Source organism: Podarcis gaigeae (genome assembly GCF_964106915.1).
Source record: "Podarcis gaigeae genome assembly, chromosome: 4".
In the NCBI taxonomy this organism is placed as follows: domain Eukaryota; kingdom Metazoa; phylum Chordata; class Lepidosauria; order Squamata; family Lacertidae; genus Podarcis; species Podarcis gaigeae.
This window is the reverse complement of record NC_139677.1, coordinates 97,073,815-97,100,203: the sequence shown is the minus strand read 5'-3', so window position 1 is coordinate 97,100,203 and position 26,389 is coordinate 97,073,815. Positions and strand designations below refer to the sequence as shown.

Here is a 26,389-nt window from a genome sequence, read left to right as displayed (position 1 = left end):
AACGTCAAATCTTCACCAAGGCCAAGTATCCAGACTGGTCCTACGTGGGCCAGAAAAAAGCCAGGGAAGTCCCCAAATAGGAGTTCCATCACAGGAGGAGAAAGGAAAAAGGAAAGCGGGGGAGGGGATCAAGTTGATTCCAAGCCAAAGTCCAAGCGGAACAACTCTGTCTTACAGGCCCTGTGGAAAGAAATCAGATCCTGCAGGGCCCTGGTCTCATGAGACAGAGCATTACACCAGGCCGGAGCCAGTGTTGAAAAGGCCCTGGCTCTGGTTGAGGCTAATCTGACTTCCTTAGGGCCTGGGGCCTCTAAGGTGTTGCTATTTATGGATCTTAAGGTCCTCCGTGGGGCATACTGGGAGAGGCGGTCCCGTAGGAACGAGGGTCCTAGGCCGTGAAGGGCTTTAAAGGTCAAAACCAGCACCTTGAACCTGACCCTGTACTCCACCAGGAACCAGTGCAACTGGAAAAGCACTGGGTGAATATGCTCCCATGGCAGGGACCCCGTGAGGAGCCTCGCTGCACCCGCTGGAATTTCTGGGACAGCTTCAAGGGCACCCCCGTGTAGAGCAAATTATAATAGTCAAAAAAGGAGTATCTGACTTGACTCAACATAAGGGAAAACCTTCTGACAAACTGTTCAACAGTGGAACCATCTCCCTCAGGAGGTTGTGGACTCTCCTTCCTTGGAGGCTTTTAAGCAGATGTTGTATGACCATCTGTCATGGAGGCTTGAGCTGAGATTCCTGCATTGCAGAAGGTTCGACTAGATGACTCTTGTGGTCCCTTCCAACTCTACTATTCTATGATTCTATGTTTACCACATCACTGAATCAGATCATCGATTGCTGCCTGCTTTGAGCGAAGTCCTCCGTTGCTGTATTTTGACACGGGCTACTATAGAGAGGGTGTAAACCTGCAATTAGCACATTTGCAGTGGCTGATGCAGCCCTTTGTCAAATTGTGAGCAATGGAGGATGTTTGGATGTAAATTGCTAATTACTGCATCCCAATGTCTCACTTGGAAAGCACTTTTGAGGCGGTTAAAGAGGAACGCCACTAGAGAAATGCTTTTTCCTCCTCTCTCCTTGTTCATCTTGTCCTGACGCAGATGAACATGCCCTGAATGCAGCCCGCTGCCGAAGTTTGGAGGCCGTAGGCAGAGAAAGAGAATAGAAAGCGCCGGTGCTGTGGGGCAGGGAGGAGGGGCAGAATAATCTATTGGCTTCAAAGAGTCAAAATATCTGCCCCGCTCGACAAGGCAGCCTCAGAGAGCACTCAATGAGAACACTGCGGGGAATTTAATGACCATGAGAAAACTGAAAAGAAAAGGGGTTTTTGTACAGGCATGGTTGGTTTTAGTCTTTTCAGGGAAAAAAATAAAAGGGTCAACGGGGTCAAGAGGTCATCGTTTCATGGGTTAAGCAACAAGACAAAAGGACCTTTTCTCCACTCGGCTATTCAGCCTTCGGAAATGTCCCGATCGGGGTTCCCCCACCCTCTGGCTCTGCCCACCTTGAAGACCACAACAACCTCCCAGACGACCCTTTTTCTACCACAATCTGTACTATTCATGAAATGGACTCGAGGTGACTTACGGGGGTGGAAGAGAGGAGGGGGCTGACCTCTCACCGGAGTTTAAAACCAGTCTTAATTAACTTAGGCCAATTCATCCCTCCGGCAAAGCCTATACTTCAGGGCAGGACCTCACCGGTGGGCTCAGTGGCCTCCAATGTTAATCTTTTGTTATCTTCTGCCCTGTAATCCCTTCCCAACCCTCCGGGTCAGATCATAGTTGCTGATTAATGGAAAGGGAGACCTGCTATTCTGAAGTTAGGACGGATAAGGTCTTGAATATCTTCCCTGCCCGTGTTTCCATTGGCTGAAAGGAGAGATGCATTTCTGAACGCTAAAGGAATCCAAGCGTTCACCCATCAACAATGAGACATTCGGGTGATACGCAACTAAGCCACACTCAGAGTTTGGGATGTCAGAGCTCTCTGATGAAAGCGAGAGTGGGAACGGAAATTGGCAAGGTCCACTTACTCATCCCATGCCCAGAATGGAAATCAACCCACTTAATATGATTGGCATTCACAGTTGTTGTTTCTTTCAAGCCACAAAGGGAATGCCACTGACGGAAGTTTTTCCCATTTCCATTGTGCTTCCTTTGCATTGGAAATGAATGGGTTGGGATAATGCAGTTAATTACATAAACCACACAGCGTTCATAATTTTGCTACAGTGGGCAGCAAGATGAATATGGTTTTTGGTGGAAGGCGAACTGCAGTGGGAATGGGAACAGCGCTGCGTGCGATTAATACAGGGTGGAATGGAAGATGGTGCCTTCTGGCATCCCTACTCACGAGTACACCCATTGGAAGCAAAGCATTTCAGTAACTTGAGTCCACTGAGGTCAATGTGTCTACTCTGAGTATGACTAACAGTTGGTATCACCGAGATCAGAGAGAAGGAGCACCTGAAATCTAAAGAGCCACAGAACTGGCATATTTGTGTGTCCGCTATTCCATTCAGTGCATCTATCATTTTGGTTTTCTTTTTCAACTGCTGGCTTTATTAATGAAGTAGTACAACCCAGCTGAAGCTGCCCAGAAGAACAAACTGAAGGATCCTAAAAACCCGTCAAAATTATCCCAGTTTGCACTTCATCTCCAGATGGTCCCAATCTCAGCATGAAAGTCCATACCTCTCCAAGCAGTGATTGATCTTAGCTCACTGTTTTAGACACTAGTTTTGATTAATATCCTGCAAGGTTCCCACACTCGCTTTCCCTATTCCAAGTGGTTTTTTCCTTTTAAAAAAAACAAACTTTATTCTCCACCTGCTCCCAATGACAGACACCTCATTTTTCACTTAAGAAAAAAAATCCAATATTTTTAGGCACTACACAGAAAGAACAACCAATGCAGAAAAACTTTGAGACAATTACCTAAGTTCGGTGCTGCTGAGATCAATTCACTTATTCTTTATGTATTAGTTTTCCCGCAGCAAGGTTTCTTTGGTTGACTTCAACAATATTGTAATTATAACAGATGCTTTACAAGGTTTATGCTATTCATTGTCACAACAACCCTGCATGGTTGGCCACAACAAAGGAAGACGCGTGGTAGAGAGAAGGTTGTCCAGAGCTGTCCAGTGACTTTAGGGCTAAGAAATTATTCTCCAGGATCAAAGGGAAATACACACACTAGATGATCCCTGGGGTCCCTTCCAACTCTACAGTTCTGATTCTCCTAGGATCTAGGAGTCTTGGTTGACCACAAACTTGACATGAGCCAACAGTGTGACGCGGCAGCTAAAAAAGCCAATGCAATTCTGGGCTGCATCAATAGGAGTATAGCATCTAGATCAAGGGAAGTAATAGTGCCACTGTATTCTGCTCTGGTCAGACCTCACCTGGAGTACTGTGTCCAGTTCTGGGCACCACAGTTCAAGAAGGACACTGACAAACTGGAACGTGTCCAGAGGAGGGCAACCAAAATGGTCAAAGGCCTGGAAACGATGCCTTATGAGGAACGGCTAAGGGAGCTGGGCATGTTTAGCCTGGAGAAGAGGAGGTTAAGGGGTGATATGATAGTCATGTTCAAATATATAAAAGGATGTCACATAGAGGAGGGAGAAAGGTTGGTTTCTGCTGCTCCAGAGAAGCGGACACGGAGCAATGGCTCCAAACTACAAGAAAGAAGATTCCACCTAAACATTAGGAAGAACTTCCTGACAGTAAGAGCTGTTCGACAGTGGAATTTGCTGCCAGGGAGTGTGGTGGAGTCTCCTTCTTTGGAGGTCTTTAAGCAGAGGCTTGACAACCATATGTCAGGAGTGCTCTGATGGTGTTTCCTGCTTGGCAGGGGGTTGGACTCGAAGGCCCTTGTGGTCTCTTCCAACTCTATGATTCTATTACTTTCACGAGCTACATTCCCAACCTCACAGATGCTAAGATAAAAGCCTCTAAATGTCCTTTTTTTCCAGGGACAGTCCTGGATTTACAGAAGCTGTCCTAGTTTCTCATTTGATCCCAGAATGTCCCACTTTTTCTTAGGACGTTCCTATTTTCAGTGGAGGAATGTTGGAGTTCTGTGAGCCCTGATCCAAGGAGAAAAGTTATTTTACAACCTTTAATGTATTTTTAACCTTTGTTGGAAGCTGCCCAGGGTGGCTGGAGAGGCCCGGCCAGATGGGCAGGGTACAAATAATAAATTATTATTATTATTTAGAAGGGCCATCTGAAGGCAGCTCTGTACAGTAATACCTTGGATCCTGAACGCCTCACAAGTCTAACGTTTTGGCTCCTGAACGCCGCAAACCCAAAAGTGACTGTTTCAGTTTGAAAACTTTTTTTGGAAGCCAAATGTCCAATGGCTTCAAATTGGCTGCGGGAGTTTCCTGCAGCCAATCAGAAGCTGTGCTTTGGTTTCCGAACATTTTGGAAGTTGAACAGACTTCTGGAACAGATTCCGTTTGACTTCCAAGGTATGACAGTTTAAGGAAGGTTGTTTAAAGTTTCAATATATTTTTATATATGTTGGAACCTGGGCTGGGGCAAACCAGTCAAGTTGACTGGGTATAAATAATTAAATTATGATTATGATTATAGAATAGGGTGTCCCCATTTTCATCGGAGAAATGTTGGAGGATATGAGATGTTCAAGTAGCTGATAAGTGTCAACAGTGCTTTTTTATTAAAAAAATGTTTAAGGGTACTCATTTTGACTCAAGAAAATCACCATTTTATAGTTCAAATCGGGGGAAATACAGTAAATGGACAAAACAACGAAGATTCACAAAATGTTCAGGGGTATGCGTACCCCTGCATACCCCCAGAAAAAAAGCACTGACTGTCAATGACTTTTGGGGTTCTTTCCAACTCTGCAATATTATGATTCTATTAGATGAACTGTGTTCCTTTGGATGGTCTCAGGAATTGAGATTTGCATCCTCAGGGATCGAGCACCATATCCCCCTCAGTTTCTTGCGTAGGAATGAACCTGAATGGGAACTGGACCATAGAATTGTTCTGAATTGCAGTCTGATCTTCTCCCCACCACAAACAAACCACCACTGCTACCAAGACAGGCCATGCAAATATTCCACTCTCACAAAACATGGTAGCAGCAATAATAACAGTACTACGTGTGAAGTGTAGAAGTGGCCTTTTTCACTGGTTCCCATGGTAATTGGTGGTGTTAAGAGCTGTTTGTAATTTGTAAGGCCTCAAGTTCAACAAAGAAAGGAGGGAAAGAACAAGGCAAGGCAAGGCAAGCTTTTATTAGTGTGTTAAATAAACTCTCCATTCCACAATTCCTTTCATATGCCTTGAGTTTCCAGTATGACCAGAGGAACACCAATCTTCAAAGGCCATAATCGTATCAAAATACACTGCAATCCACTCTCCCCTCCTAGCTTTCATCAGAATGGTCTCCATCATCATTAAGAAAAATTTAATTAATTGAAGGCTTACCACTCTGGTAATGCATTTTAGTTAATTATCAGAGTTTGTTTCTGAAGGAGCTATTAATCTTCAAAGATTGTCAAGTGTTTTGCAGGCCATTACGCCCCTATTTTGCAAACCCGGCTCTTTAATCAGACACCCAAAGGCCATGCTCCAATCAACCCCAGGCATGAAACCTTTGTTCCCTAATGGAAATGAATGATCTCTAAGCCCAGATGTTCAGGGACATTTCCTAGGAGGTTCTCAAGCACCTGTTCACTGCTGGGGCAATATTATATCCATGGCCTTGCATAGCTTGTTTATTTCTCAAGAGCCTGAAGCTGTTTTCATATGATTCTCAGGAGATGTTGCATCCATAAAGTCTGGATGTTCAGCTATATGCAACCCAAACTTGGAAGAAGTTTCAGGCTGCAACTCCCACCATTCCTGGCTGCCTGCCAATGATGGTGGAACAATGGGACAAAGCTTAGCTAGATGGCTTCTGAGATCCCTTGCACCCTATGATCCTCTGCGTCCATGAGTTAACGTGTGAGATTCTTGATGAAATTGCCAAGATTGACAATATTGTCAGATTCTTGAGGCCCTCTTTAGTAGATTCTGTGGGTCAATATGACTTTTTCTCTATGTTCATATTTGTAATTTTAGGATGGCCCGGGGAATTGTCTGAAGGCACGCAACATGGGTCTAATGAAAATCTAAGCCAGTCTTCCTCAACCTGGTGCCCTCCTTATGCTTTTGACTACAGCTCTTACCTGCAACCTTCCAGAACAACTATAATGGAGAACCCATTTAGCTGCCATGTTTAATGAGGGCCCTTGATAGAGCGACCCTCAGCGAATTTGTCTAACCCTTTTTAAAGCCATCTAAGCTAGTAATCATCTCTACAAATTGTGGCAGGTAGCACCATAATTAATTATTTCCCCTATCAGCAGCAGATTAGACTGGATGGAACTTTTTCTAACCCTGTAACTCTGTATCTTCTACAAAGCAGAGGTGAAACTATGACTCTGATTAAGGTTCAAAATCTTCTGATAGATCTCTATCTGTTTACAATTACTTCTGATAGATCTCTTGGTGCTCTCCAGCAGATCAACAAAGACTTCTGGCTCCTAATGGTTTAGTAACAAAAAACTCTCCCTTGCCCAAATTATACTGCCAAAATTAAGAATGAATGTGTGGCTAGTGGCCATCAGGTAAACCAAAAGTGGATTTCTGTGAAGAAGTAGTTCAGTTGTGGTATTGAAAACAAATGCCTGGGCTTGAAATTATTATTTCTAGATGTATGCCGTTGGCCGTAGGCTCCAGTTGGTGGATCTAGGGGTTCTGGAAAGAAGAGTGTTGTGTATCACCCTAGTAGTACCCTTGCCATATGGGTTTCGTGTCAGGTGAACATTGTTGTGTAAGATAATGCATTAGAAAGTCACTGGTAGCTTTGTAGCACAAGTTCCTGCTAGTGCAACCCTTGAGTTGAATTTCTCTGTTGTACAACATCAAAGCTATTACAGTGGTGCCTCGCAAGACAAAAATAATCCGTTCCGTGAGTCTTTTCGTCTAGCGGTTTTTTTCGTCTTGCGAAGCATCCCTATTAGCGGCTTAGCAGATTAGCGCTATTAGCTGCTTAGTGGCTCTTAGCGGCTTAGAAAAAAGGGGGGGAACTCGCAAGACTCGCAAGATGTTTTTGTCTTGCGAAGCAAGTCCATAGGGAAATTTGTCTTGCGAAGCGCCTCGAAAAACGGAAAACCCTTTCGTCTAGCGGGTTTTTCATCTTGCGAGGCATTCGTCTTGCGGGGCACCACTGTATTATGCTGCCGATCTGACTGGGTTGCCCCAACCATTCTGTGCAGCTCCCAATAAAATAGTAGCTAGCTCACTTATCTGCACTAGAGGACAGACAATGTGCAATTCAGCCCAAAGTCGAGGCTGCAGCCTTGAGGTCTATCCATCTTGACTGAAAGTCGTTTCCTTAGTCTGTCACAAAGCTGCTACCTATTGCTTCCACAGGGTGAACCACGAGTTCCATAGATGGCCCCAGTTGTGCCATAACCTCAAACTTGATTTCTATCTTTCTCTCCTTTTTCCCCTTAGCTACCTCTGCTCAGTTAGCTAGCAGGCATGACTCTTGGGTAATGAACTTCAAATCCCACGCCTCTGAAACTCTGATCATATGGCCAATCAGTCTGCAGAAAGCCCACTGAAGAGGATGGGAAAATTGCCTAGCAGGGGGGTTGAGAAAGAAGATTGCACTCCAAGATGGGTTATCAAACCGTCTTCCATCTACTTAGATTTAATTAAAAGTGCCTGTCGAAGATGGTTAGATTTTACCGTGCACATGGCAGCGAGAACGCAATGTTTTCAACAAGGTGATAATTATTTTCTTTTGCAGGCGGTTTTCGAGAACATTTCCACACCGGGGTATTTCTATAACTAAGATGACTCAGGTTGACAGAAGCTGTCGATTTGGGCTTGAGACGAACGATTTGGAAAAAGAAGAAGGAGAAGAGGAGAAAGCAAATTATAGTGGGAAGCGTTTTGATTCCTTTTTTATTGTTATTATCCTCATGTTATTGCACCTGTGAAATAACACCTCTGATGATTTTTGGAGAAAGATGGGGAAGAAGAGAAAAGCGAAACTTGTGTAACTTACTAGAACAACCAAAGTTCTGATACAAAGGCCAGGTTATCTCAGAACAATCCCCTACCATAATATTCTTAAGCCTACCACTTGGAACAGCACTGAATATTCCAGCAGGTCAATGAAGATTTTCAGGTGCAGTGCCGTATCGGCTGACTTCATCAGAGCAAGGAAGTAGAAGCTCATTTTGCCCATCATCAAATTAGCCACAGTCAGATCCTTTCCAGTCGTTTCTGGGACATTTTTTTTAGGACGTACAAATATGCAGGTGACGGGCAAGGAAGCAGGTGAGTGGGCATTTGAAGAAAAATGTAACTAATTGGTTACATATACCATGCTTACAGATGTTCCACAATAGCATGTCCCTCAGATTCAAGGATCTTTCTCAATGTGGCAAAACAAGGGACTTTCCCCAGGCACCAATTGCTGAGAATCACAAATGGTGAGAGGGCTGCTGTGCTCACCTCCTGCTTACAAGCATCCCATAGTTTGCTCGTGGTGAGAACAAGATGCTGGACTAGATAGGACCATCATCTGATCCACCACTGAGACTTCTTACGGGTGGAGTATATGAATCTATCCCATTTGGGAATGGTGTTATTTCAACATTTTGGAGTATGTGAGAGGGGGTGTCTGAATCTCACACCCTTCTAAAATTCATAAGGTAAAGGTAAAGGGACCCCTGACCATAAGGTCCAGTTGTGGCTGACTCTGGGGTTGCGGTGCTCATCTCGCTTTATTGGCCGAGGGAGCCGGCGTACAGCTTCTGGGTCATGTGGCCAGCAGGACTAAGCCGCTTCTGGCGAACCAGAGCAGCGCACAGAAACGCCGTTTAGCTTCCCGCCGGAGCGGTACCTATTTATCTACTTGCACTTTGACGTGCTTTCGAACCGCTAGGTTAGCAGGAGCTGAGACCGAGCAACGGGAGCTCACCCCATAACGGGGATTCGAACTGCCAACCTTCTGATCAGCAAGTCCTAGGCTCTGTGGTTTAACCCACAGCGCCACCAATGTTCCTGTAAAACTCATAAAGGGAAATACTTTTCAAGAAATGCACTCTTTCTGAAGACCGCTAAGTGCTTGAAATAAGATCTGCTAACTTCTTCAGGATTGCAATATATTTCACGTAATGTTAGGAGCATGAACATTTCTCCCCCAATCTGGGGCTACACATAACTTCAGCGCAATTAAGAAATGAATTATATGATCTTTGCAAGAATGAAATTCCACAGGGCATCTTTCCAGCCACCATTCAACAAGATTAATTTTGGACATAAGGGAATATCATGCCCCGTGATCTCCTTAATCTCTTTCACATCTCTCTGCCAAAACCCTTAAATGTATTTACAGGAACAACACGGATGCATAAACGAGCCTCTCTCCCTGCCTATTTCCTTTCCAACAAGCCCTTCTCTCCTTTTTTCCCTTGCAACATACGTGTTCAATTTGCACAAAGCTTTTTTCCGCTTTTGATTCCCTGACAGAATAAACGTAACAATTTGTTACATTTTCCCTGCCATATATCAGCTAATTCCATTTCCAAAGCTTTGTTTCCAGTTTACGATAAACACACAAAATCTCAGTCAAGTGTCATACACCCACCATAAAATCTGGACATCAAAGATCTTCAGAACTCCTGCCACTACCGTCAACAAACAGACCAATCCAAGTTTTTTTTCACTCCATGAAAGATACAGGGAGAAACAGCAAAGTCCCTATATGCAGATATCAGCTTGGATCTTGAGAAGTTAAGGAAATTCATGGACAGAAATTATCACCTTCCCCACACCCCAAACATCTTTTTTGAGGGGTCAGGCCCTCCATAACAATTGGGCACAGAGGACTACGGTGGCAGGTAGGAAAGGATGGGGAACATTCCTTCCATTACCTTCCTTATTCATTGATCGATTGCATTTATATCCCAACCTTTTCCCCACAGAAGTCAAGGTGGACTGCATGGGTCTCCTTTCACCATTTGATCCCCACAACAACCCTGTGAGGTAGGTTAGGGCGAGAGGCAATGTCTGGCTCAAGGCCACCCAGTGTGCTCCATGGCCGAGTGGGGATTTGAACCCTGGTCTCTCAGGTCCTGGTCCAACACTCCAACCATTATGCCACACTGGCTCTCTAACCTATCTCATGCTCCAAGCCAATGAGATGATGAAAGGTTGATTTGATGGGCCTTACCTGCTAATTTCTCCTACATTTCATGTCTACCCTGAGAGTTTAGCATGATGGATGTCACACTGGGCCAGCGTGGTGTAGTGGTTAAGAGCGGTGGACTCATAATCTGGTGAACCGGGTTCGCTTCCCCGCTCCTCCACATGCAGCTGCTGGGTGACCTTGGGCCAGTCACACTTCTCTGAAGTCTCTCAGCCTCACTCACCTCACAGAGTGTTTGTTGTGGGGGAGAAAGGGAAAAGAGAATGTTAGCCGCTTTGAGACTCCGTAAAGATAAAGGGACCCCTGACCATTAGGTCCAATCGTGGACGACTCTGGGGTTGCAGCGCTCAGTTCGCTTTACTGGCCAAGGGAGCCGGCGTACAGCTTCTGGGTCATGTGGCCAGCATGACTAAGCCGCTTCTGGTGAACCAGAGCAGCACACGGAAATGCCGTTTACCTTCCCGCCGGAGAAGTACCTATTTATCTACTTGCACTTTGACGTGCTTTTGAATTGCTAGGTGGGCAGGAACAGGGACCGAGCAACGGGAGCTCACCCTGTCGTGGGGATTCGAACCGCCGACCTTCTGATCGGCAAGTCCTAGGCTCTGTGGTTTAAGCCACAGCGCCACCCTTGTGGGGGAGGAAGGGAAAAGAAAATGTTAGCCGCTTTGAGACTCCTTAGGGTAGTGATAAAGCGGGATATCAAACCCAAACTCCTCTTCTCTTCTCTTCATCTGTCAAGAATGCTCTAGCTGAGATTCCTGCATTGCAGGTGGTTGGAATCATGACCCTTGGGGTCCTTTACAACCCTAGCATTCTGAGTTGTAGTTCAACAACATCTGCAGCCCAAAGGTTCCCTGCTGAGCAGATTCCAACTAAGCGTATGGATGAACTTTCTGATGGTAAGAGTTGTTTGACTTTGGGATGGGCTACCTTGGAAGGTGGTGGAGTCTTCATTGGAGGTTGGATCGCCAGCTGTCATAGGCCTAAGGTGCCGGCCACAGCAGAACTCAGTGGAGGGAGAATCCAGCCAACCAGCCAGATCTCAGCAGGGGTACTTGCCTGTTCATAGGCAGTCCAGACCTAAGGTCAGGAGTGTCTCAGTTCACGTAGTCAGAAGATCGAGCGTCAAGAAAGCCAATGGTCCAAGGTCGCAAGAAGCAGCAAGATCTGGTCAGGAACAATGAATATTGTTTCCAGCAACTGGCTGAGGCTGGAAACCCTGCTTAAGAAAGCTGGAGCCAGCTGGTTCTCATCAGGAGCAAGGAGGCTGATCAACAGCAGGTGAAGTCAACTTTGCCTCCTGCTCCTTCAGACTGCTGCTCAGCAGGTGAAGCCCATTATGTCATCTGCCAGGGATTCTTTAGGCATGATTTCTGCATTGAAGGGGGTTGGACATCTCAGAATGTCTCTAATCCATACTGCCTCCATTTCTTGAAGGCAGGTCTCTCTTGATCAGCCTTGAAAAGGTAGGTGCAATGCTCTCCATCAAATTGAGTCCTGTATCCTGTTTTCACAGTGGCCAACCAGATGCCTGGGGAAACCCCACAAGAAGGATTCAAGGGCAAGAGACCTCTCACTTCCTGTGGGTGCCAGCAGCTGGTATACAGAAGCATTAATAAGGTAAAGGTAAAGGACCCCTGATCGCTGAAGAATTGATGCTTTTGAATTACGGTGCTGGAGGAGCTCTTGAGAGTCCCATGGACTGCAAGAAGATCCAACCTCTCCATTCTGAAGGAAATCAGCCCTGAGTGCTCACTGGAAGGACAGATCCTGAAGCTGAGGCTCCAATACTTTGGCCACCTCATGAGAAGAGAAGACTCCCTGGAAAAGACCCTGATGTTGGGAAAGATTGAGGGCACAAGGAGAAGGGGACGACAGAGGAGAAGATGGTCGGACAGTGTTCTCGAAGCTACCAGCATGAGTTTGACCAAACTGTGGGAGGCAGTGGAAGGCAGGAGTGCCTGGTGTACTCTGGTCCATGGGGTCACGAAGTGTCAGACATGACTAAACAAGTAAGCAACAACAACAAAGGACCCCTGACAGCTAAGTCCAGTCGCAGACCACTCTAGGGTTGCAGTGCTCATCTCGCTTTACAGGCCGAGGGAGCTGGCGTTTGACCGCAGACTGTTTTTCCGCGTCATGTGGCCAGCATGACTAAGCCGCTTCTGGCACAATGGAACACCAAAACCAGAGCAGCACATGGAAACGCCGTTTACCTTCTGCCGGAGCAGTACCTATTTGCCATACTTGCACTTTTGGGTTGCTTTCAAACTGCTAGGTTGGCAGGTGCTGGGACTGAGCAACAGGAGCTCACCCCGTCATGGGGAATCGAACCGCCAACCTTCTGATCGGCAAGCCCCAGAGGCTCAGGGGTTTAGACCACAGCGCTGTCCATGTCCCATTTAGAAGCATTACTGCCTGGGAATTCAGTGTGACAGGCTTTCCTCTTCTTTTTGTATGAAGACTGTCATTTTAAAATGTATATATATTTAACAGAGTTAGTTGGGCTTTTATGAATTCTAGGCAAAAACAAAATAAAAAGTATGAGCCCTGGAATCAGGACCACATAATGCGGTTTGTTACTCATTACTGTTATCAAGAATCCTTCAATGCTTGTCAGGATTATTGCACAACCCCATCTAAAATATATTGTACGTTCTGTGCCGGATAGATGTTTGACTCGCCAAATCCCTGCTTATCTCTAGGCCCGTGTAATGCCAAATTCCTGATTTTATTCCTACTTTTATTCCAGATAAAGCCATCAATCAACTTTTGCCAAGACTTTAGAATATATGACATCAAGTATCCCATTATCACTTGGAACACTATGTTTTTTTTTAAATGGTATAATTTGGATGTTAATCTACATAATGATCTTTATTTGCTGCAAATGTTCCCTCCTGCCCTTCACCCTTGTATTCCCCCCCCCTATTATTTATAAATAAAATGGGGAAGGGGGAAGAAACAAAAGCAGAGGTTGGACGGCCAACTGTTATGGATACTGTCCAACCGCTGCTTAAAAACTTCCAAAAGCCCTGTCTGAGAAGAAGAAGAAGAGGAGTTTGGATTTGATATCCCACCTTTCACTCCCTTTAAGGAGTCTCAAAGTGGCTAACATTCTCCTTTCCCTTCCTCCCCCACAACAAACACTCTGTGAGGTGAGTGGGGCTGAGAGACTTCAAAGAAGTGTGACTGGCCCAAGGTCACCCAGCAGCTGCATGTGGAGGAGCGGGGAAGCGAACCCGGTTCACCAGATTACGAGACAACCGCTCTTAACCACTACACCACACTGGCGGAGCTCTGCTAGATGGCCCAGAAGTCTGACTCAGGATAACACAGTTTCCCACATTCCTACACTATGCAAAAAAAAAGAGAGAGAGAAAGGTAAAGGACCCCTGGACGGCTAAGTTCAGTCAAAGGCGACTCTGGGGTTGCGGCGCTCATCTTGCTTTCAGGCCGAGGGAGCCAGTGTTTGTCCACAAACAGCTTTCCGGGTCATGTGGCCAGCAGGACGAAACTGCTTCTGGCACAACAGAACACCGTGACAGAAACCAGAGTGCACGGAAACGCCGTTTACCTTCCCGCCACAGCGGTACCTATTCATCTACTTGCACTGGTGTGCTTTCGAACTGCTAGGTTTGACGCAGGTGGCAGTGTGATCTAAATCACTGAACCTCGTCATATGTGGTGGGATTGTCCGTTAGTTAATGAATTTTGGAAACAGATTGGTATAGAAATATCGGGAATTGTGGCTAGGAAGGTGGAAATATCCATAGGCGCTGACTCCATGGGGCCTGAGGGGGCCCGAGCCCCCTCAAAAATTCGTTTGGGGGGGCTCTGCCCCCCCAATAATTTAAGAAAATTATTAGTTATATTATGCTTTGTAAAATCACAAAATTATGTTGGTATTTTTTATTTTCCTTGTTTGACGATAGTTACCTTTTAAAATACATTCAATAATGAGTTAAAACAAAGCCACTCCCGATCTAGAGAGGGGGTGGGGTTGCGGGCTCTCGACCCACCAACAATCTTGCGGGGCTAGCATCAGCCCCGCGAGAAGCGGGGATTCCCCCTAGCTCATTAATATTCACCGCCCACGGCGGCAGCCAATCGGCTGCCGCAAAGGGCGGGCCCTCACAGGTTCACTTAAGGTCGGGGCAGCCCGGGGCTCGCCCCTTTCGTTCCCCCAGCAGCAGCGGTTTGGAGGTCTTGGGCCCCCCCAATATTTTTTATAAGTCGGTATGGGCCCCCGACCCCCCCAATATTTTTTATAAGTCGGCGCCCCTGGAAATATCTAAATCAATGGTTCTTATTAGTCTGAGTAGCACCGAGTTAAAAACAAAAGAGGAATGTAAATGGGTAAAATTGATGGTAATTGGAGCCAGACAGGTTATAGCGAGCAACTGGAAAAACGCAGAAGAGCTAGGGGTGAACCAATGGAGAAAAAAATTGAATAATATTAGAATTTTAGAATGTCTAACTATGAAGATACACAGAATGAAAGGGTTTAAGGTCAGTGAGAAAGAGGAGGATTGGATTGAGAAGATATTAAATTATTTGGGTAGATTTGAACAATTTGGGGCAATTAAAAAGTTAAAAAGTTTAATAACCATGTGGAGGGAGGAGTGTTAATGTATATAGAATTGTACATATGGTTGTTGGTAAAAATAAAAAATATTTTTTAATAAAATAAACCACTGAGCCTCTTGGGCTTGCCGATCAGAATGTTGGCAGCTTGAATCCCCACAACGGAGTGAGCTCCCATTGCTCAGTCCCAGCTCCTGCCTGCACTATATACAAGACAAGCAACCAATATACCGTATTTTTTGCTCTATAAGACTCACTTTTTCCCTCCTAAAAAGTAAGGGGAAATGTGTGTGCATCTTGTGGAGCGAATGCAGGCTGCGCAGCTATCCCAGAAGCCAGAACAGCAAGAGGGGTTGCTGCTTTCACTGCGGAGCGATCCCTCTTGCTGTTCTGGCTTCTGAGATTCAGAATATTTTTTTCTTGTTTTCCTCCTCCAAAAACTAGGTGTGTCTTGTAGTCTGGTGCGTCTTACACAGTGAAAAATATGGCACTTATAGAACGCTATGGGAACATGATGCACGACTAAGCCAGTGGTGGTTAACAATATGCACGACAATATTTCAGAGGTGTGTTACTTTTGCAGAAAACTTCCCTGAGCATGCAGTGCTGGGTGGATGGGAGAGAAGGCAAAAAAGAAAAGAAAAAAGTATCGGTGGAAACGAAAAGACAACTCTGCACTGCTGTTCCTTAGTGATCAGGTTACCTTTGTCCCAACTGCAAAGTATGGGATCAAGGCTGAGCTTTGAGCCAGATAAAGCTAATTCACAGAACTAAGCTGCTCTGCGGGCTCATTATGAAACAGCTTTGAGAACTTCTGCCCTGAATGGTTTAAATGCAATTCAAATTCAGGTCCTTAAAAAGAAAATGAAAAATCTAAACACAACTTTCTCTCTCTCTTTCTCGAACTTCAAAAGAAAGAAGAGTAAAGGAGCTCTTTAAGCTGATGTGGTGCCATTTCAGTGCATCGGAATAATGGGCTGCTTCCAGGGAAGAGATGAGTTCTCCTCTTGGTTCACTGGATGGCATTGTGTGAATGGGACCGGCTTTGCTCTTTTTGCTACTCACGGTTCAGAAATCCAGCAGGGAAGGAGGGGTGTGTGTGTTTCAGAATCACCCATTCATTCGCTTGGAGATCGCAAGTGGAATTGAAAAGGAGGCAGATGCGACAGTGAGATCTAAGCAAGGGGTACAGCAGACGTCAAGCCCAAGGACCCCAGCAAAGCAACCACATTTGCCAACGTTGCTGCCATTTCGTACCTCCCCTCTGCATCTAATCCGGGTAGCGGGTACATGCTTTCAGTCCCCTTAAGATGAGTCTTTAGAAATCAGCGCCCCAAGGCACTCAGATAAAATAAAACCTTCCCACCAGGAAGTATCAGATGCAGCCCTCCACCCCAAAAGAAAACAAATCAGGATTTAAATTTAGTGATGATTCATTTTAAGATCACCACCTGATTGTGTAAGCTGTTGTGTTTGGGGTGCAAAATGGATTAATCCATTCTAGACTTTTAAAAACAACCCCCAAAACAGCAATTCAGCATGAATTTTACTATTTAATGAGACCATTGGTCCATAAAATGAAAGCAATCACACAGTCAATCAATCTGTAGCTAAAGTGGGTTCTACACAGTGACAAAAACAAAACAAAAAAGAGCCGGAAAACAAAAAATGTAAAATAAAAAGCAAAAACAGACAGACCTTAGAGTAACACTCAAATCGGAAGCGTAACACTCAGAGCATGTTCGGCTTCCGAAGAAAAGTTTGCAAACTGGAACACTTACTTCTGGGTTTGCAGTGTTTGGGTTCCAGGTTTTTTGAGTACCAAGGTGTTTGAGAACCAAGATACCACTCTACAGCGAAATATAAAATAGATGAAACATTGGAATCCACAAGGGGGAATTCCACTCAGTCAACGGCCTGCTGTTCCAGTGCTGATTGTTGGTGGGCATTTTCCACCCCCCCGCCCACTCTCCCTATGGCTCTTTAGACCAGACAGCCCATCAAACAGAAGACCCTCCTCTGTAACCGTCTTATCGCAGAAACGTCTGTCTTCACCTTGAGAAGCTTATCTCCACCACCTGCCTGCACCACTGAAGATGGCGAAATCTCCCTTCGGGATTAAGAGAAGAGCCCCACACATTGCTATGACAAAGGGGGGACAAGAACGGTAATGGAAATGACTGGAAATCTTCCCTGGGTTAATGATAATAATAATAATAATAATAATAATAATAATAATAATAATAATAATAATAATAATTCGTATCGGGAAAATTCGTATCGGGAATTCGTATCGGGAAACAGGATCCCTGGAAAGCAAGCGTTGATTTCTAGGCAGGGCTCTGAGCGGTTTTCTGTCTGCCCCGCCACTAAACAAACTCTTAATAATAATAATAGTTTATTATTTATACCCCACCCATCTGGCTGGGTTTCCCCAGCCACTCTGGGCGGCTTCCAAGAAAACACTAAAATACAATAACCTATTAAACATTAAAAGCTTCCCTAAACAGGGCTGCCTTCAGATGTCTTCTAAAAGTCTGGTAGTTATTTTTCTCTTTGACATCTGGTGGGAGGGCGTTCTACAGGGCAGGTGCCACTACCGAGAAGGCCCTCTGCCTGGTTCCCTGTAACTTGGACGCCGATATCCCAAAAGCGGACGCCAGAAAACATATGGATCTGGGCATGAGCCTCACAGGCCTTTCCTCCCAGCTGCTCACTAAATTGCCACTTAGGGGAAGGCATTGCTGAAGACAGTCCCCCTTCCATGTTTGTCCCGGTGGTGCTGAGATGGAGGCCAGCTGGAGGCCTGCTAGATAAGCCAGCTAAAGAGGGTCAAGGAGGTTGTCCTTGACTTTCCAGAGGCATCTTAATAGCTTTCTAAAAACAGTGGGCCATCAAGTGTTCAGACAATTTAATTTCGCTTCCCAGCTGGAATGTTAAGTACAGTGGTACGAAGACATTCTGAAAACAAAGAGTGATAAAGGAGAACTCCTTTGCTGTCTCACTTTGTTTCTCTTGACATCACCGCAAACCTTCAAAGGATGTATCGAGCAGAGAGCATGCTAATGATCTTTTGGTACACGGCCAAGAAGAAATTAAAAGTGCTTTTGAGAGGTCTCCTCTCCCCAGGAATGAGAATGGCGGGCTTTTTCTAAACCTTCATCCCCAAAACTAACCACAAAGATGATGATAACCTGCACACAATATGAAATAGGTGTTTTTTCCCCCCATATCAAATTGTTTTTACTGTTGTTTTTACTGTGAAATCGCTTCAGGATACTTTGTGGGAAGCAACTCGTAAAGTGACACAAATAAATTAACTAAACATGCAAGTAAGGATGATATTATGTGCCCAAATCTTGTGCCAAGAGGAAGCTGATATAATTGTGCAAGTTAAGTAAATTTGTGTGTAATCTAAAGGATTTGTTCTATTTCTCCGCTTCAAGGGGAGAGAGGGTGAATCGTACAGGATATAGAAATTCATACCCGCCAACATTTCTCCGGTGGAAATAGGGACATCCTAAGCAAAAGAACAGGGATGCGGGTGGCGCTGTGGGTTGAACCACAGAGCCTAGGACTTGCTGATCAGAAGGTCGGTGGTTTGAATCCCCAAGAAGGGGTGAGCTCCCGTTACTCGGTCCCTGCTCTTGCCAACTTAGCAGTTTGAAAGCACGTCAAAGTGCAAGTAGATAAATAGGTACCACTCCGGCAGGAAGGTAAATGGCGTTTCCGTGCGCTGCTCTGGTTCGCCAGAAGTGGCTTAGTCATGCAGGCCACATGACCCGGAAGCTGTACGTCGGCTCCTTTGGCCAGTAAAGCGAGATGAGTTCTGCAACCCCAGAGTCGGCCACAACTGGACCTAATGGTCAGGGGTCCCTTTACCTTTAAGCAAAAGAACGGGACATTATGGGATCAAATCAGAAACCAAGATGGCTTCTATAAATCTGGGACTGTCCCTGGGAAAATATGGACACTTGGATGCCCTGCGACTACTGAACAAGCTCTTGAAGCCTTAAAGGATAGAAGTTGACTTTAAAAAACAAACAAAATAAAATGCAACAGTTGCGATTCTCAGGTCAATCCAATTTAGAAATTAAATCAATGTATTTATAGCATTAACTATGCTGTTCTTCAGAGTAGCCTTCTTATTATTCCCTTTAAAAGGAGGGGGAAAAGAAAAAAACACACACTACTCTTTAAATTCAACAGGGGAGAAAAATGCAATACCTGCAGTAGTAAAACATATGATAACTAAAACTTTCCTGCACAGCAATCTTGCTGGGTTTGGGGAGGGAGTGGTTGCTGTGGAAGAAGAACCAAACCCAAAGGATACATTCACAGAATCATACAATAGTAGAGTTGGAAGGGAACCCTGAGGGTCATGTAGCCCAACCTCCTACAATGCAGGAATCTCAACTAAAGCATCCATGACAGATGCTTAAAAACATCAGGGAAGGAGGAGTCAAACAGCTCTTATTGTCAGAAAGTTCTTCCTGGTGTTTAGTCGGAATCTCCTTTCTTGTAACTTGAAGCCATGGGTTCGAGTCCTACCCTCCGAAGCAGGAGAAAATAAAATTCCTTCACCTTCCATGTGACAGCCCTTGACATACTGGAGGATGACTATCATATCAGCCATTCCAGCCGGGTGAAAGAAGACCTTCCAAGGGGTCCCAATTTTCCAGGGACACTCCCGGATTTACAGAAGCCATCCTGATTTCTGATTTGATCCCAGAATACTCCACTTTTCCTTAGGACGTCCCTATTTTCATTGGATAAATGTTGGAGAGTACAGTATGCGACCCCAGAGCCAAGGAGATAAGTAACTATGCCACCTTTAGAGGACATCTGAAGGCAGCCCTGTATAGGGAAGTGTTTTTTATAAAATGTTTTTATATACTGTATGTTGGAAGCCGCCCAGAGTGCCTGGGGCAACCCAGTCCAATGGGTAGGGCATTATTATTATAGTATAATTAAAGCTATAGTATAGCTATAGTATAGTTAAAGCTATGGTTTCCCCAGTAGTGATGTATGGAAGTGAGAGCTGGACCATCAAGAAGGCTGATCGCCGAAGAATTGATGCTTTTGAATGATGGTGCTGGAGGAGACTCTTGAGAGTCCCATGGACTGCAAGAATATCAAACCGATCCATTCTGAAGGAAATCAGCCCTGAGTGCTCACTGGAAGGACAGATCCTGAAGCTGAGGCTCCAAGACTTTGGCCACCTCATGAGAAGAAAAGAATCCCTGGAAAAGACCCTGATGTTGGGAAAGATGGAGGGCACAAGGAGAAGGGGACGACAGAGGACGAGATGGTTGGACAGTGTTCTCGAAGCTACGAACATGAGTTTGACCAAAATGCGGGAGGCAGTGGAAGACAGGAGTGCCTGGCGTGCTCTGGTCCATGGGGTCACGAAGAGTCAGACACGACTAAACGACTAAACAACAACAATTATTATTATTATTGGCCTCCACAGTCACTTATGGACTCATTGTTAATACTGTGTTTATGGAAGACAATCTTACTCGGCTACGAGTGATTGCCGAAGAAGAAGAAGAAGAAGAAGAAGAAGAAGAAGAAGAAGAAGAAGAAGAAGAAGATTGACAGTCCTGTAGGGGAGATAAAGAGGCTGGGAGGGAAATATTTGGCCCCCGAGCCTGAGGTTCCCCCTCCCTTCTCCCAGGGCAACAAAAGGCTTTTGAGAGACTCCTAAAAACCATGCAAACCATCGTGCGGAGCCATATGCAAAATTTTCTTTCTCTAACAATATTTATACTTTCCTCCCTCGCCATGCTGGAGCACCAGTGTTTCATTAATTCAGTCTGAAGAGCTCTGAGGATTTAGAGTACCGTACAAGAGCGAGCATTATTAAGCATTATTGCTACCGCTGTTATTGTTATTAAGATGTATTTCAGGAGCCATTCATAAAAAGGCGGTTTCAAGGTTACCTGGGGAACCCAGTCAGGAACTGCAGGTGACGTTGTACACTCTACGACATCGGGCGAGGAGAAAGGCTTACCTGAGACGCCTCTCCCTGAGAGAATGATAAGCAAGGAAAGACGGAGATGGACTCCTGCCCCGCTGGAAAGCTTAAACACATGCGCTCTCTCCCCCTGGTAAATCCGGGCAGAGTTGTTGAGCTTTAGGCACTGTGGCACATTATTATTTTTTTGCATGCTGATTTACCAAACCTCTGTGTGCCAGTTTGGCTATAAAGCGGAGCACATGGGGGTTATTTTGCAGACCCGGGAGGGCAATCCAAATCACCAGGGTAAAACTGTGCCAAGTAAACTGTGGGGCGCGGGTGGTGCTGTGGTCTAAACCACTGTGGGCTTGCCAATCAGAAGGTCGGCGGTTTGAATCCCTGTGACGGGGTGAGCTCCCATTGCTCAGTCCCTGCTCTTGCCAACCTAGCAGTTCGAAAGGATGTCAAAGTGCAAGTAGATAAATAGGTACCGCTCCAGCAGGTAGGTAAACGGCATTTCCGTGTGCTGCTCTGGTTCGCCAAAAGTGGCTTGGTCATGCTGGCCACATGACCTGGAAGCTGTACGCTGGCTCCCTTGGCCAATAAAGCGAGATGAGCGCCACAACCCCAGAATCGTCCGTGACCGGACTTAATGGTCAGTGATCCCTTTACCTTTTAAACTGTGCCAGTGTAACTTACCCTGGTTCCAAACTCTGTTCAGGAGGAGTATTAATGCTGGCTGTGACAGCCCAGGCCTCACAGAGGGGAAAGAAGCCATTCAAATAGAGTTTGATGCACATCACACTTTGGACCGGTGTAAATTCTGGTGAAATCGGTACGTCATGTAGCCTAGCCGAATGGAGTTTGGAATAAGGATAACTGCTTTCTGCTCTATCCCGCCCCTTCTCTCTTTCAGAGAGAAGTCCTGTTCCAGGACTTTCGCTGGCTGAGCCAGGATTGAGGACTTAAGATAAGCAAGAAAAATGAACTGTTTTCAGTGTTACCCATTTGTTTTTGTTTTTTTTAAAATTAAAGTGCAAAATTCAAGGAAAAAGCCAACCCCCCCGGGTGTTAGAGGACACATACTATAGTCTTGAATTTAGGAACATGGTTTAAATCCATAACAGGCTGTTTTTAGCAGATGCCTAGGTCAGTAGAGCATGAGACTTAATCTCAGGGTCATGGGTTTGGTGACATGTAGCCAAAATACGAACCTAGGATGAGTCCTCACAATGGCTTTTCCACTGGGGAAGGAAAAGGACAGAAGCACCTGCAATTTCTGCAACACACACCATCAGTTTATTTTAAATATAGTTTAATACGGGGGCAGTTGATGCTGTGCCCTTCAGACGTTGCTTGACTACAGCCGCTCCCCACCCCTGACCAGTGGCCACGTTGACTGGAGCTGATGGGAAGGTTTACTGTATGCTTCTGAAACATGGACCACTCATAAACTCCATCTCCAACTCCTCAAAAGATTCCATCAAGGTGTCTCCGAAAAATGTTACACATCATTTAGGAAGACAGGCCAACTAATACCAGTGTACTGGAAGAAGCAAAGACCACCAGTGTCGAAGCAATGATTCTTCAACATTAACTTCAATGAATTGGTCATGTTGTGCGGATGCCTGATGATCGTCTTCCAAAGCAACTACTCTATTCTGAACTTAAAAATGGAAAGCGTAATGCTGGTGGTCAACAAAAGAGGTTTCAAGACTGTCTCAAGGCAAATCTTTAAAAAAATGTAGTATAAACACCAACATATTGGGAAACACAGGCCTGCGAGCGCTCCAACTGGAGAACAGCCTTTACCAAAGGTGTCATGGGCTTTGAAGACACTCGAACTCAGGACGCAAGGGAGAAACGTGCTAAGAGGAAGGCATGCTTGGCAAATCTACACCATGATCAACTCTTGCCTGGAAACCAATGTCTCCACTGTGAAAGGACATGTGGATCCAGAATTGGCCTCCACAGTCACTTGCAGACTCATTGTTAAAACCGTGTTTATGGAAGACAATCTTACTCGGCTACAAGGGATCGCCAAAGAAGAAGCCACATTGTCTATCCCTGGTGAAATGTGGCCGTACGTGGTTCAAAGGATAGCTGTGATCTGCTAATGCTAAGGCAGGGAATGCAAGCGGTTGCGCTACAGAGACGCCAAGATTCTTGTCGCTTATTAAAGTTTCATCTGGCTCCCCCGCCCCCGCCCTCCATGCTCTCCCTGCCATGCTGTGAACATGGCAATTAATTATTTAGAACAACTAATCAATCAGGGATTAGATGTACTAATCAAACACGTTTCAGCTGCTAAGTATCACTCACATGAAGACATTGATCAGCTGAAAGATGCTCCGCAGACTGTTCAGAAGAGGATTCTTACAGGCCGCGTTACGCACCTCTTAAAACCCCCAGGGGTCGAATCCTTGACACCATCTGCTGGACCATGTAGAGAGCTGAACACCAAACTGTCAGACAGACGGCAATTATTTTCTGTTCTGGTGCCCTTTTATGCGCTCTCAGTAGGGAATCGGATTTCAGGGCAAGTCTGGAAACTTTGCCATCGGCTAAGAGGTTGAAAAATGTGCTTGGTTCCTCGTTTTCTTGATTACCTGGTCACTTGAAGTAGTCCGGGGCTTTATTGCTAGTTAACAGCACTGGAGATTATCATGATTCTAAGAGCATATTTAATGTGCCAAGTGTTCTGCAATCAATAGTCCTTTTTTAAAAAAAAAAAAAATAGGCAGGAGAGGGGAAAATAATCAGAGCATAAATTTGCTTAACATCAAGAACTCCAGTTCTGTATTAGAATGGACGCTATGGCAAACCTTGAACTAGGAACCTTCTCCAACTGAGCTATGGGCCTGAACAACATCAGAAGAGCCCTGTTGGATCAAGTCAAAGGCCTGTGTAGTCCAGCATCTCGGCCAAACACTGGCCAAACAGATGTCTATGGCAAACCCACTGTCAGGTGTGTGTGCAGGAGCCAGGCCCTGTGACCAGTAGGGCCAAGGTCCCAAATGATATGGAAGCGAAGGCACAGAAAAAACTCAATATGGAGGCCAAGTGGCCGAAATATTGGGAAATTCTGGAACAAGATGGAGACAGAATAAAACTACAGAGTTTTGAAAAATTAAAAAATAGAGTGCGAGACTGGCTCCATTACTATCAAATAATAGAGGCATATAACTTGGACAAAAAAGTTGGCTTCCAGGTGGAAAAATCAAAATTGGAAACAAAATTGTTAGATCCCAAAATTAAGAACTTGTCAAGAATGTATAACTTGCTGTTGAAATGGAACACTCAGGATGAAACGGTGAAATCTGCTATGATTAAATGGGCACAGGATGTTGGACATAACATTATGGTGGCTGACTGGGAACAGTTATGGACCACAAGTATGAAGTTTACGGCATGTAATGCCTTAAGAGGGAATCTAATGAAAATGATTTATAGGTGGTACATGACACCAGTCAAGCTTGCAAAGATTTACAGTTTACCTGACAATAAATGTTGGAAATGTAATGAGACTGAAGGTACATTTTTTCACCTTTGGTGGACATGCCCAAGGATTAAGACATTCTGGGATATGATTTATAATGAAATGAAAAAGGTATTCAAATACACCTTTCTGAAGAAACCAGAGGCCTTTCTCCTGGGCATGGTCGGCCAATTGGTGCCAAAGAAGGATAGAACATTTTTTATGTATGCAAGCAGCAAGAATACTTATCGTGAAGTATTGGAAGACACAAGATTTACCCACCCGGAAAGAATGGCAGATGAAGTTGATGGACTATATGGAACTGGCGGAAATGACTGGCAGAATCCGAGACCAGGGAGAAGAATTGGTGGAAGAAGACTGGAAAAAATTTAAAGATTATTTACAGAAATACTGTAAAATCAATGAATGTTAGAAAAATGTTGGAATGAAGTTATATGGCTTTAGCAGAAATGTTATAAGGAATTAAGTACAAATAGATTGTTAATGCATTAAAGGGAAAATAAGTTTACAATATGTTAAGATAAATTACAGGACAGAAAACAGAGGAAGATGGAAAGGAATTGCTGAAACAGTTAACTGAAGTGGAATACAAAAAGGGAGGTGTGAGGAGGTCGCTGAAACAAGTGAATGAAAGATAAGACTTTAAAATTATTGGATGTGTGTTTAATTGTTTTCTTTTCTTTTGTTAATTCAATGCTTTATGTGATGTTTTTGTAATGTATTGTATTGTCTTGTTTAATTTCTTTTTTCTTCTTTTTGTAATTTTTAAACTGTTAATAAATATTATTATTTTTTTAAAAAAAAAACAAACAAAGTCCCAACTGATGTAAAATCCCTGCCAAAACTTCAGACTTTCGAAGTGTCCCTGTTTTCCAGGGACAGTCCTAGATTTACAGAAGCTGTCCTGGTTTCTGATTTGAGCCTGGAATGCCCTGCTTTTCCTTAAGATGTCCCTATTTTCATTGAAGAAATGTTGGAGGGTATGGAGTTATGCGACCCCTGAGTCAAGGGGATAAGTAACTATAGTCGTACCTTGGTTCTCTAACGGATCCATTCTAGAAGTCCGTTCAACTTCAAAAAACATTTGAAAACCAAGGTGCAGCTTCCGATTAGCTGCAAGAGCTTCTTGCACTCAAGCGGAAGCCGTGCCGGACGTTTGGCTTCCCCAAAAAGTTTGAAAACTGGAACAGTCACTTCCGGGTTTGCGGCATTCAGGAGCCGAAACATCACAAGACGTTCAAAAACCAAGGTACGACTCTATATAAAACCTTTTGAAGACATCTGAAGGCAGCATGATACAGGGAAGTTTTTTTAATGTTTCGTGTTTTATTATGTTTTTATATATGTTGGAAGCTGCCAAAATGGCTGGGGCAACTCAGATGGGTGGGGTATAAATAGTAAAATAATAACAGCAAGATCATCATCATCATCATCATCAACAACAACAACAACAACAATAAAATAATGGAATAGGTCATCCCTATTTTCATCAGAGAGATGTTGGAGTCTGGTTTTGTAAGACAACACTGCTTAGCTTTCTCAGAGTGGATTGTTTTTTTCCTGCTATCACCCCTGCAAAACCATCATTAAAAAGTTTGATGCTGCTTTTACATATTAGAGAAAGATAGGAATTAGGAAAACGAGTGGAGACCTCTCCCTCTGGGGAGTTCATATTACTGACCTCCCAAAAACGCTTGCCAAAAAAACGCAAAGGACGACACAACGTTAAAAGACTCTGTTTTCGATACATGATTGAGCTGCTTGCCACTTTATTTGCCGTCCCAGGACTTTCTGACTGTTCCTTGGCAAGTTGTTCTATGGTTTCCCCTTAGGCTGACCCCTATAGTAATTGGAATTTCAATTATTCATTTTCAATTATAAGCACGGCACGATGATCACAAACGTCATTAAGTATTAAATTACTCCTAATGATGGATGGATGGATAGACGGGTCCTTCTTCAGATTGTCCACCACCACCGTTTCCTGTTATAGCTGCTCAGGTCAATGTTCTCATAGCACAGCTTGCAAAAAAAGAGAGGAAAGGCCTCAGCTCAGTAGTACAGCATCTGCC

General features: G+C 44.6%; 1 protein-coding gene across 13 annotated transcripts in view; it reads right to left on the bottom strand.

Moving 5' to 3' along the window:
- Window positions 1-26,389, bottom strand: part of TENM4 (teneurin transmembrane protein 4) — a 650,537-nt gene that overhangs the window by 474,111 nt on the left and 150,037 nt on the right. The window lies entirely within an intron of this gene.